The sequence below is a fragment of the Bos javanicus genome, chromosome 19, assembly GCF_032452875.1.
Source record: "Bos javanicus breed banteng chromosome 19, ARS-OSU_banteng_1.0, whole genome shotgun sequence".
NCBI classification, from domain to species: domain Eukaryota; kingdom Metazoa; phylum Chordata; class Mammalia; order Artiodactyla; family Bovidae; genus Bos; species Bos javanicus.
Genome location: NC_083886.1, coordinates 60,697,397 through 60,713,938, shown reverse-complemented (window position 1 = coordinate 60,713,938; position 16,542 = coordinate 60,697,397). Strand labels below are relative to the sequence as shown.

General features: G+C 43.8%; 1 long non-coding RNA gene across 11 annotated transcripts in view; it reads right to left on the bottom strand.

The window, feature by feature from the left end:
- The window catches only part of LOC133232955 (uncharacterized), a 450,067-nt gene that overhangs the window by 353,935 nt on the left and 79,590 nt on the right, over window positions 1-16,542 (bottom strand). For all 11 annotated transcript variants that reach the window (XR_009731526.1, XR_009731534.1, XR_009731533.1 and 8 more), the window contains exon 4: window positions 2,818-2,887. This is a non-coding gene — a long non-coding RNA (uncharacterized LOC133232955). The remainder of the gene's footprint in view (window positions 1-2,817; window positions 2,888-16,542) is intronic.

Sequence of the window (16,542 nt, the reverse complement as noted above, 5' to 3'; positions counted from 1 at the left end):
TGGACTGTGAAGAAAAGCTGAGTGCCGAAGAATTGATGCTTTTGAACCGTGGTGTTGGAGAAGACTCTTAAGAGTGCCTTGGACTGCAAGGAGATCCAACCAGTCCATTCTGAAGGAGATCAGCCCTGGGATTTCTTTGGAAGGAATGATGTTAAAGCTGAAACTCCAGTACTTTGGCCACCTCATGCGAAGAGTTGACTCATTTGAAAAGACTCTGATGCTGGGAGGGATTGGGGGCAGGAGGAGAAGGGGACGACAGAGGATGAGATGGCTGGATGGCATCACTGACTCAATGGAGGTGAGTCTCAGTGAACTCCGGGATTTGGTGATGGACAGGGAGGCCTGGCGTGTGGCGATTCATGGGGTTGCAAAGAGTCGGACACAACTGAGCGACTGATCTGATCTGATCTGAAGAGATTTGAAACTTAACTTGCCTTTGGGTCCACTGACATCTGCATATTACTGACAAATTATCATAAGTGTGTGAAGACAAAGAGTTGTTGATATTCAATGATCATTCCCTCTTTATCTCAAAAGTCCCCAATTGCTATCTGTCCTTATTATACTATTTCAAAATAAGCTGTTATTAGGACTTCTCTGGTAGTCCAATGGCTAGGACTCCATGTTCCCAATGCAGGAGACCTGGGTTCGATCCCTAGTCAGGGAACTAGATCCCACAGGCAGCAACTCAAGATCCCGCGTACCACAACTAGGACCCAGCACAGCCAAAGAAATAAAAATAAATAAAGTAAAAAAGAAAATAAGATTTTGTTCTCCCTTCTCTGTCTTGTAACTATTTGGTCACCTCCAGTGTAGATCAGTATGAAAAAATTTCAATCACAGCTAAGAAAAAATAACCCAGAAGTGGTGAAAGCAGAAATGACAAAGCAGAGTTTTTCAGCAGACACACAAAAAAATTATGCAGCTTGATGTTTCTAAAAAAGAAATGGAAACAACTCAAGACCATAGCAGCAAAATTTCAGGCTACCGAGTTTTGGCTTCTCATTTCACCAGTTCCCAGTATTTCTACTGAAATGAAAAGGTTAGTCATTAGTCAGTGGAAAATTTTGTTGAAGGGAAAAAAGTATATACTAATGGAATCTGTTGTCCAGACTGCAAACTGCTTTACAAGTGACAATTAATTAAGACCCACAACACAAGCATAAGGCAGTTCTAACCCCTATCACAGCAAAGCTTTGCTGAACCTTGTTATTTCTTAGGATGAAACATTTTGAAGAGAGTACTGGGACATGGGAATGTCATGAGAATTTTTACAACGTACAAAGGCCACATATGCAGACCTTTCATTTTGCAAATTACTTAAGATAAGTAGCAGGATAAATCCGATGAACTTCCCATATGTTATCAAAAACTCATTCTCTTTGGGGCATGGATTAAGTGAAACTCTTTCCACTTCATTTGAAGACATGGTATTTTTTTTCCCTCACTCATGACACCCAACTTTGACCAACACAGAGTAGCAATATGGCAAACTTGGTAGCCTGCAGTCCATCCAGCACACACGCACTGATCATCAACTGAACGCCAGTTTTTGTATTTCCTGAAACTGTCAATTCCAATACACTTCATAGCAGTGTCACGGCACTAAAGTTGCCAGCAGTGGGTGATGACAGAGTTGGGTGTGGGAGGTAGAAGAACCATAAGATAAACAAGAAATTAAATCACAGAATCTTGTAAAATAAGGGGAGACGCTGATCAGAGAGCCTCACTCCCATCCCCTAGGAATGGTGACGTCATGAGTCACTCCGTCAGCACGTTGTTGATGGTTGTGTTCTCCTCCCCTCAACTCCAGAACTTTTCCAGGTTCGGTCAATGCCCAAGCCATCAGGCCAAGGGCTATTTTCAGCTCCAGCAGCTCCCTTGTTTTGCGAGCAGCCCAGACAGGAAACCACCCAGTCTGGGAGGATTCAGTTAGGTCCCCAAAGAGCACACACTCAGGTACAAAACTTTCAAGGCAGCAAGGGATGTTGTGGTTAATCTCCATGCACCACTGAAGAGGGGACAAACAGGCATTGGTTCTCCAAGGGATTAACACTGTTTTACACACATGCACACACACACCCTTCACACACATACACACATACATATATAACAATACATGTATGTATATGCATGTATGTGCCATACACACATACATATTTGTACTATATATGTAAACACATGACACAAATATAAATGTATACGTGTGTGTTTGTAGTGTATATATGTAAACACGTAAATGAATGTGTATGTACCTAAATATATGTACATACCTGTTAGGTGTACCTAACATACACCATACATAGCATATATTCTGTGTATGTGTACACACATATATGTATATGTGTGTAATATATGATACACATATACACATATATTTGTGTGCATATGTATGTATCCGTGTATACACATGTGTGTGTATGCATGCACACACATGTATGTATACACTTAAATATGTATGTGTGTGTACAAATATATCACATACATATATAGACATTTTCACGTAGGTGTGTATATACATAAACATATATGCATATGTATGTAAGCATATGAGGGGTGGATCTAAAGGCATTTACAACCCCCCATTCCTCTCCATGTTTTTCTACATGGATTTCTACAGAGAACTTGCGGAGACTTTAAATTTACTCCTTTTTTTTAAGGAAGATGTTTCATTTCAGTTGAAAGTGCCACTAGTTAACAATCATGTGAGTGTAAGGGGAGCAATCTCAGGCAGATTTTGTAGACAGGAAAAACATCTGTCACATGCAGAGTTTTGGTTAGAATTTGGAGAATGTCCTTAAGGAGAATTTGACTTACTCATCATCTCCCAGGAGGCTCCAGTTGGTAAGTCCATCGGACGTTCCTGGACCCACACGTGCCCACGTGGCTTTAGAAAGAAAAGTGGGAAAAGAGGGCAGGAGGACACGTCAGATCACACAACGTCAGATGTGACATTGGGAACCTACTCATATAAAAAATTACTCAGTTTATCTGAAATTTAACTGAGTTTCCTAAATATTCTCTGACAACCCACTCATTGGTACTTATCACGTATTCATTCTTATGTCTTGATTTCTTCACGGTCTGTCTGTCTTTTCTTATCTTTATTTCCTCATGGGGCATAGTCCACAGCTGGGAACAGGAGAATCTACCAATATCTATTGGATCGATGGGTAGACACGTAACAAATATAACCCAAATCATTAATTCTTACAAACCACACTGTCTAACATAAAATGGTCAAATTAAAGTTAACTGAGGAAGTAAGTGTCCATAAGAACTTTCAGATGCATGACTTCAGATCAGGCTATTTACGGCAGTTTCTACAGCTGGGAGGTTGGCACTTGAATTGAGACTAATTTCTCCCTGGAGGTGAAGCTAGAAGTTCCATTCAACCATGGGTAACTACCATTTACTGAATGCTCAGTATCATCCAACAAACATTTATACGAACCTTTAACTCTCACAAAGCCCTCCTGGGAAAAGAAGTTTAACCCTCCTTCACAGATGAGGAAAGGGAAGCTCAAAGAAGTCAAGCAATTTGCAGAAGATCACACAGCTGTCTTCAAGGACAACTAGAATTTGAACTCAGAAAGACTGGCTCCAATATTGGTATCCTAACTATTCAGCTACACAGTAGCTCAAATAAAACAAATTCTATGTATTCAACAGGGCTTCCCAGGTGGCTCAGTGATAAAGAATCCGTCTGCCAAGAAGGAGGCTCAGGTTTGATCCCTATGTCTGGAAGATCCCTTGGAGAAGAAAATGACAACCACTCCAGTATTCCTGCCTAGGAAATTTCATGGACAAAGGAAACTGGCAGGCTAATCACATAGAAGTCGGCATGATTTAGTGACTAAACAAAAACAATGTCTTCAACTATGCTGGTGGCTCAGCAGTAAAGAATCCACCTCAATCCAGGAGACTTGGTTCAATCCCTGGGTTTGACCCCTGAGTCAGGAAGATTCCTCTGGAGAAGGAAATGGCAACCCACTCCAATACTCTTGCCTGGGAAATCTCATGGACAGAGGAGCCTGGAGGGCTACAGTCCATGGGGTCACAAGAGCTGGACACGGCTTAGCGACTACACCACCACTACCACCACCACATGCTGACTCCATAGCCTTTGCTTCTGGAAATATAGTTCTTACCGCCCATGCCCTAGTTCCCTTTCTCTACTCCCAACAATATTCTCGAACAGGCCTTGGGTGTTTTTCCTTCTGCAACTCCCCACTTCCATGTAGCTCTTAGTCAACACTGCAAATGGCTTTCCCAAATAGCAACATCTATGAGAAGACTCTCCCTCTGGAATTATGCCCCAAATTTAACATCTTATCAAGTTAATCCTCCCACTCCTCCTCACCCACTCTCTGCTCCAGAATCCAGGACAAGGTCAAAAAGTAGGAGCAATTAACACAGTATAAGAAGGCTTCTTTTGTGAAACTTGTGGAGGGGAGGGGAGGGGTTGGGGTACAGATTTCTCAGACTAGGGATTCATATCCAATAGATAAACCCAGAAAAATGAAAGTGTTAGTCACTCAGTCGTGTCCGACTCTTTGTGACCCTGTGGACTGTAGCCCACCAGGCTCCTCTCTCCATGGAATTCTCCAGGTGAGAATATTGGATTGGATACCCATTCCCTTCTCCAGGGGATCTCTCTGATCCAGGGATCAAACCCAGGTCTCCTGTATCACAGGTGGATTTTTTACCATCTGAGCCACGAGGTAAGCCATGGCTCAGGTCATTTCTAGACTCACAGCAGATATATTTGGGATGAAAAGAATATTTTGGAAAGTTCCCTAAAGTCATTTCATGTAAAGGACTATAAAAATATTAGGCATCATGCTATCTTATCTTCATTTAATAGAGATGTAATGTATCTTTATTAGCCAATTTTAAAGTAATATTTTAGGTGATGACAAGTTGAAAAGACTGGATATACAGAACTGTAACTGGAAATTTTCACTGGGAAAATTTAATCCATTTTGACTGATGTCTGGAAGGAAGAGAGGGTAAGGTTGACTTAACAATTTGGAAGGCCAATTCATCAGCAATAATAAGCTAGTTTTAAGGGGGGAAATAAAATGTTAAACCATGAGATCCCCCAGTTAGAAAGGAAAAAAAATACTACAAAAGGCCAATACAAGATACATTTCCAAAGAAGGTTGTTCAAACTATAAACCAGGATATTCTTTTTCACAATTGATTTTAAAGAAAACTAAATAACTGGCCATGTGTAATGCATGAAGTAATTCTCACTAGGCAAATAAGGATAACCAGAATGATGCTTTTAATGAGTGCTTTTGAATTTCAAATCAAAGGCTTTCAGTTCAATCTACAATGAATGTATTGATTTTTATTCTATCATCTGCCCACATGGAACTATACTAGACTTCAGTGTTTTGGGGTTTAGGAACCACAGCTGAGGGATCTAGCACTTTAGAAACACTGAAAACTACTGGCTACCTGTGGCTGATTCATGCTGATATATAGCAGAAATCAACACATTATTGTAAAGCAATTATCCTCCAATTAAAAATAAATAAATTTAAATTTTTTAAAAAAGAAAACAATTGGCACTGCCTTTAACTATCAAGGACATTTGTCCCCAAATTAAACTACCAGAAGCTTCAAACCCATGTGACTCTTGACATTTTAACTACTGTCAGGAACAAGAGAAATATCTGCTCTGTTTCACCACCATCACCCAGGCTACAGAGTCTTCTCGTATCCAGGCCCATTGGACACAAGCACAGCCACCACACGGCGGCAATGGACTATGCAGGCCAGGCCAGTAGACTTCCGCATATGAACCAGGTGTATAAGCCATTGCATCTTGTGAGAATGCAAAACCTCATTTTGCTGAAAACAAGACTGTTGGTGCGGGACTTCATGGCAGTCCAGTGGTTAAGACTTTGACTTCCTCCACAGGGGGTGAAGGTTCAACACCTGGTCAGGGAGGTAAGACTGCACATGCCTCACAACCAAAACACCAAAATATTAAAAAAAAAAAAAAAACACAGAAGCAATATTGTAACAAATTCAATAAAGACTTTTTAAATGGTCCATTTAAAAAATGCTTTAAAAAAAAAAAACCTCTTGAGTTATCTCACGGTGGAGACTGCAGGGAGACATAGCGGGACACAGAGACCAGGCTCAGATATAGTAAGACTGCAGATCTGTGCGCCTTACCACCCCTGTGAGCACGGAAGCCCTCTGGTAACCTCCGCATCAAGGCAGATTCGACCCAGGAGCACTGTTTCTTCTTTGTTGTTATGTGTTGGGTCTGATGTCCTCTCAAGTTGAAAATAATCACCTCACTGAGACATATCAGGAAAATTTCACCCAGAAAACACTGATGGAGCCATGTGGGGAGACAGAGGATAAAATAGGAAAGAGAAGGAAGAGGAGTAGGAATAGGAATAGAAGTAGGCTGCAGTCTCCACCTGCCAGAGGTCTCTTTATTCCCCACTCTTTTTACTCTGCCCTTCACGCCTTTACCATTTTCCATCTTTGCATGGAAAGCTCCTTGAGCTTACCATTCCTCTACTTCCCACTAATGTGTCAGCCACTGTAGAGCTATGTTCATTTCCCTATCCTGTGATTTCTCTCACATCTCTTTGCATGCATCTCCTGGAAATAGCCTTTCCCCTCTCAGATATTCTCTTCCAGGTCACTACAGTTTGTCCTTAACATTTGAGCATTCAGTTCAGTTCAGTTCAGTCGCTCAGTCGTGTCCAACTCTTTGCGACCCCATGAATCGCAGCATGCCAGGCCTCCCTGTCCATCACCAACTCCAGGAGTTTACTCAAACTCATGTCCATCGAATCGATGATGCCATCCAGCCATCTCATCCTCTGTCGTCCCCTTCTCCTCCTGCCCCCAATCCCTCCCAGCATCAGGGTCTTTTCCAATGAGTCAACTCTTCGCATGAGGTGGCCAAAGTACTGGAGTTTCAGCTTTAGCATCAGTCCTTCCAAAGAACACCCAGGACCGATCTCCTTTAGAATGGACTGGTTGGATCTCCTTGCAATCCAAGGGACTCTCAAGAGTCTTCTCCAACACCACAGTTCAAAAGCATCAATTCTTCGATGCTCAGCTTTCTTTATAGTCCAACTCTCACATCCATACCTGACCACTGGTAAAACCATAGCCTTGACTAGACGGACCTTTGTTGGCAAAGTAATGTCTCTGCTTTTTAATATGCTATCTAGGTTGGTCATAACTTTCCTTCCAAGGAGTAAGCATCTTTTAATTTCATGGCTGCAATCACCATCTGCACTGATTTTGGAGCCCCCCAAAATAAAGTCTGACACTGTTTCCACTGTTTCCCCATCTATTTCCCATGAAGTGATGGGACCGGATGCCATGATCTTCGTTTTCTGAATGTTGAGCTTTAAGCCCACTTTTTCACTCTCCTCTTTCACTTTCATCAAGAGGCTTTTGAGTTCCTCTTCACTTTCTGCCCTAAGGGTGGTGTCATCTGCATACCTGAGGTTATTGATATTTCTCCCGGCAATCTTGATTCCAGCTTGTATTTCTTCCAGCCCAGCGTTTCTCATGATGTACTCTGCATATAAGTTAAATAAGCAGGGTGACAACATTTTGGCATAGACCTCACTTTATCTTAGAAGCCTGCCATAATGCCCAGAAATGAGCTAGACATCTTACAGATGTGCAGGCACAGGAATCTGCTGACGTTCTCCTACAGCGCCCACTGCACTATATTGTAATTCTATGCTTAATGGTTATTTTCTCCCTCTAGATATGAATTCCTTGAAGGCAGAATTGTATCTTTAACCTTTGGATCATCTACATATGTCATGAAAGACATTCTAGGAAAAAAGTATTAAAGTAATAATTACATGAATGTACATAATTTTCTAAATGGCGTATTTCAGTTTTGATGAGGATACATAGTTTGATCAAGATTTTGACATAAATTCATGACAGAAGTAGAAATAAAAGTGGCCTAACCCCTGGTGGTTCAGCAGTAAAGAATCTGCCTGGAATGCAGGAGATGCAGGAGACACGGGTCAATCCCTGGGTCGGGAAGATCCCCTGGAGGAGGAAATGGTAACCCACTCCAGTATTCTTGCCATGGAAGTCCCATGGACAGAGGAGCCTGGTGAGCTACTGTCCATGGGGTCCCAAAAGAGTCGGGCACAACTTACTGACAAAACAACAACTGAAAAAAAAAAAAAGAGAAAAAAAAGAATAGAAGCAGGAATAAGACTAGGGAAGACGGAGGCTGGGGAGAGTTAACCGAAGTTGCTCTGATGGAGACCCTGAACCTCTGCCAGTCCCTGAGAAGCTTGCTGTTGTTGTTCTTAAGGCTCCATTTCATTAAGACCAGGAGTTGGGCAAGGTGCCCTCCTGATTGCTGGGCCAACATGCTGCTCTGTTATTGCTACCATTGAGAAGGAAAGGGAAAAAACATATTTGGCATCACGGCTTAGACAAATTTACATTTCATTGTGGAAGATTCCTGTTTGTTCAACTCGACTCAGTTTCAATCTGTTTCAGTCAAATAACTTTTTATCCTTCTTCCACATTTTGTAGGAGAGGAAGGAAAAGAGAGGAGCAAGAGAGAGAGATGGAGATAGAAAATGAGAGAGAGAGAAATACGAGAACACGGGCTCTTAGGGTCTACTGATTTCTGCCCAGCCTCCTTTGAAAGTGGGATATTTCCTGTGCACAAAGAATCAGAATTTGGATTAAAGTATCTCTTTTCTAAAAGCATACATCTTTATTTTTATTTTCGATTGTGCTGGGTCTTCTTTGCGGCGAGGCCTGCCCTGCAGCCGTGGTGCGTGGGTCTCTCACTGCAGGCTTTTCCTGCCACTGCGGTGAGCATGAGCTCTAGACACGAGCATCCAGAAGCTGCAGCTCCCGGGCTCTAGAGCACAGGCCCAATAGTTGTGGTGCCCGGTCTTAGGTGCTGCAAGACATGTGGGATCTTCCCGGACCAGGGATCGAACTCGTGTCGCCTGCTTTGGCAGGTGGGTTCATAACCACCGAGCCACCAGGAAGCCCTGGATTGAACTGTTTCTTGATTCACTCATGGTTTCAAATAGAAGATAAGAACCCAATATCAAGTAGGTTTTTGTTTTTTTTTTTCAAGTAAAAAAGTTTTTGTATGAGGTTGAATTTAATACACGGAGAAGGCAATGGCACCCCACTCCACTACTCTTGCCTGGAAAATCTCATGGACGGAGGAGCCTGGTAGGCTGCAGTCCATGGGGTCACGAAGAGTCAGACGGGACTGAGGGACTTCACTTTCACTTTTCACTTTCATGTATTGGAGAAGGAAATGGCAACCCACTCCAGTGTTCTTGCCTGGAGAATTCCAGGGATGGCGGAGCCTGGTGGGCTGCTGTCTATGAGGTCGCACAGAGTTGGACACGACTGAAGCTACTTAGCAGCAGCAGAATTCAATACAAGCAGGAATACATTGGTTCCCACTCCGAAAGTGAAAGTCACTCAGTCCGACTCTTTGCGACCCCATGGACTATACAGTCCGTGGAATTCTCCAGGCCAGAACACTGGAGTGGGCAGCCTTTCCCTTCTCCAGGGGATCTTCCCAACACAGGGATCGAACTCAGGTCTCCCACATTGCAAGTGAATTCTTTACCAGCTGAGCCACAAGAATACTGGAGTCGGTAGCCTATTCTTTCTCCAGGGGATCTTCCCTACCCAGGAATCCAACCAGGGTCTCCTGCATTGCAGGAGGATTCTTTACCAACTGAGCTACCAGGGAAGCCCCACCCCAAAATAAGTCCTCATTTATAAAATGCTTAAGGATGCTCACTCTAGAGCAGTTGTATCCATCAGACAGCTCAGTGTCTTGACCCTCTAAGAGAATGCTGACAGGCTAGCCCAGTCGGAAACAATGGTCAAGCCTCTGACATGCCTTAAGTTCCTGTGATTAAACAATTAAAGGCATTTTGCATTTGCTAGCGGGACAGAACAGTCCCATTTCAGGATGAGCCTCCCTTGTCACTTTGAAAACCACAGGAAAAGAAAGACAGCAAATTTGGACAATATAAATCTTGTCTTAGAAGTCAGTATGAGCACAGATTGTAATATAATATTTAACTTAAAAAAATCTAAATAAGTAAGACTGTAAGACTTAAGTTGAAACCAGAACCAATTGCCCAAGTATCTTATCAGGTATGATCCCAGCCCTGAGATGGAGGTAAAGAGTGAAGTAAGTGAGCTATAAAATCAGATCCTTGGAGCACGCAAATCCACCCTTCTCAGGTTCTTATTCATTTGAAAAAGATCTGCTGTATTTGGAATTATGTGACTTTAAAAAAAAATGGTTAACCATTGACTTCATTTTCCCTGAAAGTATAGCTAGATATGTATACATGTATAGTTCTACAAATACACATTCCAAATAATTTAGGAAATGATATAATTAGTTTAGCATGGTAGTTGCAGTCACTTAAAAAACAAAAAGGAAAAAATCGCTCACTGCCTATTGCCTGTTTCTGGCTATTTCACAATTTGCCCTATTAATGCTTTCTGCTTAGGAAAATTGAACTTCCTTCGTCCTGATCAAAAGCAAACAAAATTGATTTGGCCAAGTATCTGAATTGTAGAGCATTGCAGAAAAAACGTTGGCTATCCTCTACGATTTATTCTACACAGAAAGGAAAAAACAACAACAACAACCACCCACACATGAAAATACAGAGGGAGGAGGAGGAGAAAGGAGCGAAAAAGCAGCAGTTCAAAAAGTGTGTATTTTCAAGTGGGGGGAATGGGGAGGGGAAGAATAAAAGAAAAGTTACATCAGGACACAAGAAAAAAGTAACATATTTCCAAAGATCATGGTCAACAAGTTCCCAGCCTGGGACTTCCCTGATGGCCCAGCGGTGAAGAATCTGCCTGCCAATGCAGGGGACATGGGTTCCATCCCTGGTCTAGGAAGTTTCTACCTGCCGTGGGGAAACGAAGCCTGGGCACTGCCACTGCTGAAGCCGAGCACCCTGGAGCCCTAGCAAGAGAAGCACCGCAGGGGCAGGCCCAGTGCAGCGGAGGGCAGCCTGAGCGCAGCCACGGGGACCCAGCTCAGCCCAACACATAAACAGATGAAATGATGCTTAAACATGAGAACTCTAAAAAAGAGAAAGAAATCCCGAGCCTGACCCCCTCACCATAGCATGAAATACGTGTCCTATTCAACTCTGGGCGACCCCGTGGACTGCAGCCCGCCAGGCTCCTCTGTCCCTGGGATTCTCCAGGCAAGAATACTGGAGGGGGTGGCCATGTCCTCCTCCAGAGGATCTTCCTCACCCAGGGATCGAACCCTTGTCTCTTATGTCTCCTGCACTGGCAGGCAGGTTCTTTACCAATAGCACCACCTGCGAAGCCCCCACAGAGTGATACGTAGGCTTAAATCCAGCCTCTGCACCATCTACCTAATGAATGATTCCACCCCAAGGCAAACCCCACCCCCCTCCCCCATCCCCCACCCTCTCCCCCTACCCTTTGATCTCCACCCCTCACCCCTCCGTCCCACACCCCCCACCCCAACCCCCCCACCCCTGCTACACTCAGCACATCAGTTCAGTCGCTCAGTCGTGTCCGACTCTTTGCGACCCCATGGACTGCAGCACGCCAGGCTTCCCTGTCCATCACCAACTCTCAGAGCTTGCTCAAACTCACGTCCATTGAGTTGGTGATGTCACCCAACCATCTCATCCTGTCGTCCCCTTCTCCTCCCGCCTTCAATCTTTCCCAGGATCAGGGTCTTTTCCAAGGAGTCAGTTCTTCACATCAGGTGGCCAAAGTATTGGAGCTTCAGCTTCAGCATCAGTCCTTCCAATGAACATTCAGGACTGATTTCCTTTAGGATGGACTGGTTGGATCCCCTTGCAGTCCAAGAGACTCTCAAGAGTCTTCTCCAACACCACAGTTCAAAAGCATCAATTCTTTGGTGCTCAGCTTTCTTTATAGTCCAACTCTCACATTCATACATGACTACTGGAAAACCATAGCTTTGACTAGATGGACCTTAGCACATGAGTCATTTAGCATGAGTAGAACTTAAGTGAGATAGAATTCACTTTACTCTCTCTTCTACTTGCTTCAATCTAAACCTTCTGTTCTTTTCATTTTCTCAGGAAATCCTGGAGAAATGATCTGATAATTACACACTGAGATGTATTGCTCCCCCAAAGGGTATAAATGTCAGGCATTGTATATTTTTTTCCCTCAAGGCATTTGACCAATTGGTGGTGGTGGTTGTTCAGTCGCTCAGTTGTGTCTGACTCTTTGCGACCCCATGGACTGCAGCACATCAGGCTTCCCTGTCTTTCACCATCTCCCGGAGTTTGCTCAAATTCATGTCCATTGAGTCGATCATGCCATCCAACCATCTTATCGTCTGTCATTCCCTTCTCTTCCTGCCTTCAATCTTTCCCAGCATCAGTGTATTTTCCAACGAGTTGGCTCGTCACGTCAGGTGGTCAAACTATTGGAGATTTAGCTTCACCTCAGTCCTTCCAATGAATATTCAGGACTGATTTCCTTTAGGATGGACTGGTTTGACCTCCTTGCTGTCCAGGGGATTCTCAGGTGTCTTCTCCAACACCACAGTTCAAAAGTATTAGTTAAAGAATTAGTTAAATTCTATGTTCGACCATACAATTAGTTAAAAGCTTTTCTGCACCTATATTCACCTTCGCAGAAAAACTGCAAAACAGGAATTCCCAGAGAACTGGCACATGTCTGACTGCACACATCAGTGAGAAGCGTGAAGCCTTGTCTGGGTCAAAGCCTTCTCAGGGTCAGAGGCCCGCACCATCCTCTGCTAACCCAGTACTGCTACATGCTGAACAAAAACAAAATCACAAGGACTCACCACTCCCACTGCCAAGGTCCTGGGTTCAATCCCTGGTTGGGGAACTAAGACACTGCACGCCAAGCAGCATGGCCAAAATCAACCAACCAACCAAACAAAAAAGCGGACTAGAAGCCTGAGCCAGTTATTTCCTGGATACCTACTGTTTCAAACATTGTGCGGATGATGTGGGAAAAAAAGCTGGTGAAGAAAACTGATGCACTCGTTTTCCTATGGATTTTACATCGAGAAGAGAGCCAGTGAGCAAAAAACCACTCAAGTTGTGTCAAGTATCAACACTATAAAAGCAAAGTACTAGACGCCCCAAGATGCAGATCAGGGGCTCTAATTTATATACAACCAGAGGGTGAAAGTTCCAGGGAAGGTCTGAAACTGGTGGTCCAGTGGTTAAGAGTCGGCCTTGCAACGCAGGGGACACCGGTTTGATCCCTGGTCCAGGAAGATCCCGCAAGCCTTGCAACGACTAGGCCCATGTGCCACAGCTATGGAGCATGCACTCCGGGGCCTGGGAGCTACAGCTACTGAGCCCCAGGCCCTGCTCTACTGAAGCCCCAAGACCTAGCGTCCACGTTCTTCAACAAGAGGAGCCACCACAATGAGAAGCCCGAGCACCACAGCTAGAGAGGAGGCCCCACTCACTGCAACTGGAGACAAAGTCTGTGCATAGCAACGAAGATGCAGCGTGGCCAAAAATGAACACATTTAAAGAAAAAAAAAATCTCATTTTCCATTAGACTCCACATTGCACAATGTGAGTGAGGAGGGGAGTTGAGGTCGCTAGTTTCATTAGATTTTTTTCATTTTTTTCTTGTTTTGCAAGATTTTGTTTTTTTTTTCTTTCTCTAGGTAGATGGGATGCAGGATTCTTTGGAGGAAACAGAATCCACAGCCAGAGAGCAGAAAGAGGCTACCTGAACCAGAAGTCTGAGATGAGTGTCAGTGAATGTCTGCCAGTGGGGGTAAGAGTCCTCTCTGTCTACGTCATGGGGAAGGGACGCTGGGCGACAGAGGCAGAACCTCACCCAGGAGGCCCGGGGCCCAGGCAAATGCTTTCAGTCTTTAGGACAATTCTCAGGGGCCCACATCCTGTTTTCATCCAGACTCTGGATTCATCTGCAAGGCCGGACCAAGTGAGAGTGCCCGTCGCAGCCCTGGGTCTCTGTACTAGGCCGGGGACTGTTTCGGCAGCCCTCAGTGCATCAGAATTCAGCTGCAAATGACATTACGCAAGAGGAGCCCAGCTCCAGGAGTCTCTGAAAGCTCCATAATTGGCAAAAGCTACTTTGCAGTTTGAATGTTCATATACAGAAAAAGGAAAAAAAAAAAAAAACAGGAAATCTCTCTCCATCTTATCGACAGAAGAACCTACTTAAGAACTCAGCCTTCCTGATTTCCCACCCAGAATTCTTCCCCGTCTTTATTTTTATATCTGTGGGTAGCAGAGGAAAAACAAATGTACTCTCTCCTTTCCAAATCCAAGGTTTTTAAAATATTATGTGCCTTGCTTAAATTGCAGTGTCACTTTATACAATATATTTGTATTATTTAAAACTGACCACATTAAGTGACTGGTAGACCATGTGGAATGGCACCAACCAATTGCTGGGTGGGTTTAAATGCATTTCCAGGACCTGACGTCATAGGATCTCCCATCAGAGTAAGGAAAATTGTAAGTTTATATTTGCCATTATAAGAGTCATCTCAAACATATGCAAAATGCATTTAGCCTAATGTAAGCTATAGGCAGAAAACCAGTTCAGACTACTGTTTCACTTAACTGCCCCTACTGAGAGCTCTCAGAACAAAGGATACAGAACCACAAATTGCAGACTTGGAAATATCATCCAACCTAACCCCTTATCAGGTTCTTCAATGTTCCTCCATTGATAGGGATCTCAGTACATCTTAAACAGCCCATTAGGCAGATTTAATTTGTTTCAATCCAGAAGAGTACAAAGAAAGAGAGAGAAGAAAGGGAGGAAAGAAAGAAAGAACAAAGACAGAAAAAGAAAGAAGGAAGGAAAGAAGAAAAAGAAAGACACAAAGAGAGAGAAAGAAAGGAGGAGCCTCCAACCCACCCTCAATGTAAAGAATTAACAAACTACCAAGAGTACAGAACAGCATTTTATCAGGACAGTCAAATTAAAAAAAAAATCATCTGATTAAGAAATAAAACTTTGCCTTAAAGAGGAGCTGAGCCAAAGTATTAGTTTAGCAAATATATTTATCGAGTACTTGAACTTCCCAGGGGCGCTAGTGGTAAAGAATCCACCTGCCAACACAGGAGATGCAAGAGATTCAGGTTCTATCCCTTGGTGGAGAAGATTCCCTGGAGTAGGAAAGGGCAACCCACTCCAGCATTCCTGCCTCAGAAATCCCATGGACAGAGGAGCCTAGTGGGCTACAGTCCACAGGATCGCAGAGTCGGACCCGACTGAGCACACGCGCTATGGCATGGTGTTACACACGGTATCACATACCTAGCACTGCCCTAGGCACTGGGGTAAAGCGATGAACAAAAAGTAGAATACACTCTGACAACTTACTGCAAGAACAGTTTATACAAGAAGAGCTTATATAAGAATAACAAGCAATAATGATAGCAAACACTCCTGGAGTGTGATGTGCCAGATTTTTGTTCTAAATGTTTTACGTATGTTAATATGTTTGATCCTCATTATGACCCTATGTAGAAGGTACATTTATTACCCCGGTTAAGTTCTTATACGTGAGGAGTCTAAGAACTTTCCTCCAAAGTCGCTTGGTGGCACTCGGTGGAGCAGTGCACCCAGGCAGCTGGGCTTCAAAGCCACCATGCTTGGTTGTCTGTTAGAAAAATGTATGTGTGTTGGGGATGAGGCCAGGGGTTGCTTTGTAAATCAAAAGGGAAATACAGATGCTATGGGGTGGATGCCAAACTTAATTTCAGAGGAAACCCAAGAAAACTGGAGTGGGAAGCTTATCCCTTCTCCAGCGCATCTTCCCAACCCAGGAATCAAACCAGGGACTCCTGCATCCCAGGCGGATTCTTTACCAGCTGAGCTTTCAGGAAGCCTCAATTTTTGTTTTAGAAGGGGAATCTGTAAATGCTTCCTGGAGGGACTAACCCTAATCTGAGGCCTGAGAGTTGACCAGGAATAAATAAAGTTTGCTGCAGGGGGAAAGGGTAGAAGGAAACGATGCCACCAAAGGGGACCTCAAGTGGCCAGACCCAGAGGAGGCAGACAGCACGACGCCTGCCAGGAACGGACGGTCGTCCACCTGAATCTGACGGACAGGCCACAGCTCTACTGTGACTCCACTGAGATCAACTCTTTTTTTAAATTACTCTTTAACTACTTGGATGCCTCCTTCATTTATGAGTTAATTAACAGTGATGTGTCACTCACTCCACAGGTGCTTAACCACAGTCCTCTACCTCTAAGGTGCTCCTTGCTCTAGATAAGGTGACAAGATTCAGGACCAAGCCATGAACAACTAAGCAACATAAATGCTTTGAAGATGGAAGGCAAGATTGCAAACAAATTACCCTAAAATTAATTTAAATAAATCAATCTGCATTTATAATCTGCTGCTGCTGCTAAGTCACTTCAGTCGTGTTCGACTCTGTGCGACCCCATAGACGACAGCCCACCAGGCTCCCCCGTCCCTGGGATTCTCCAGGCAAG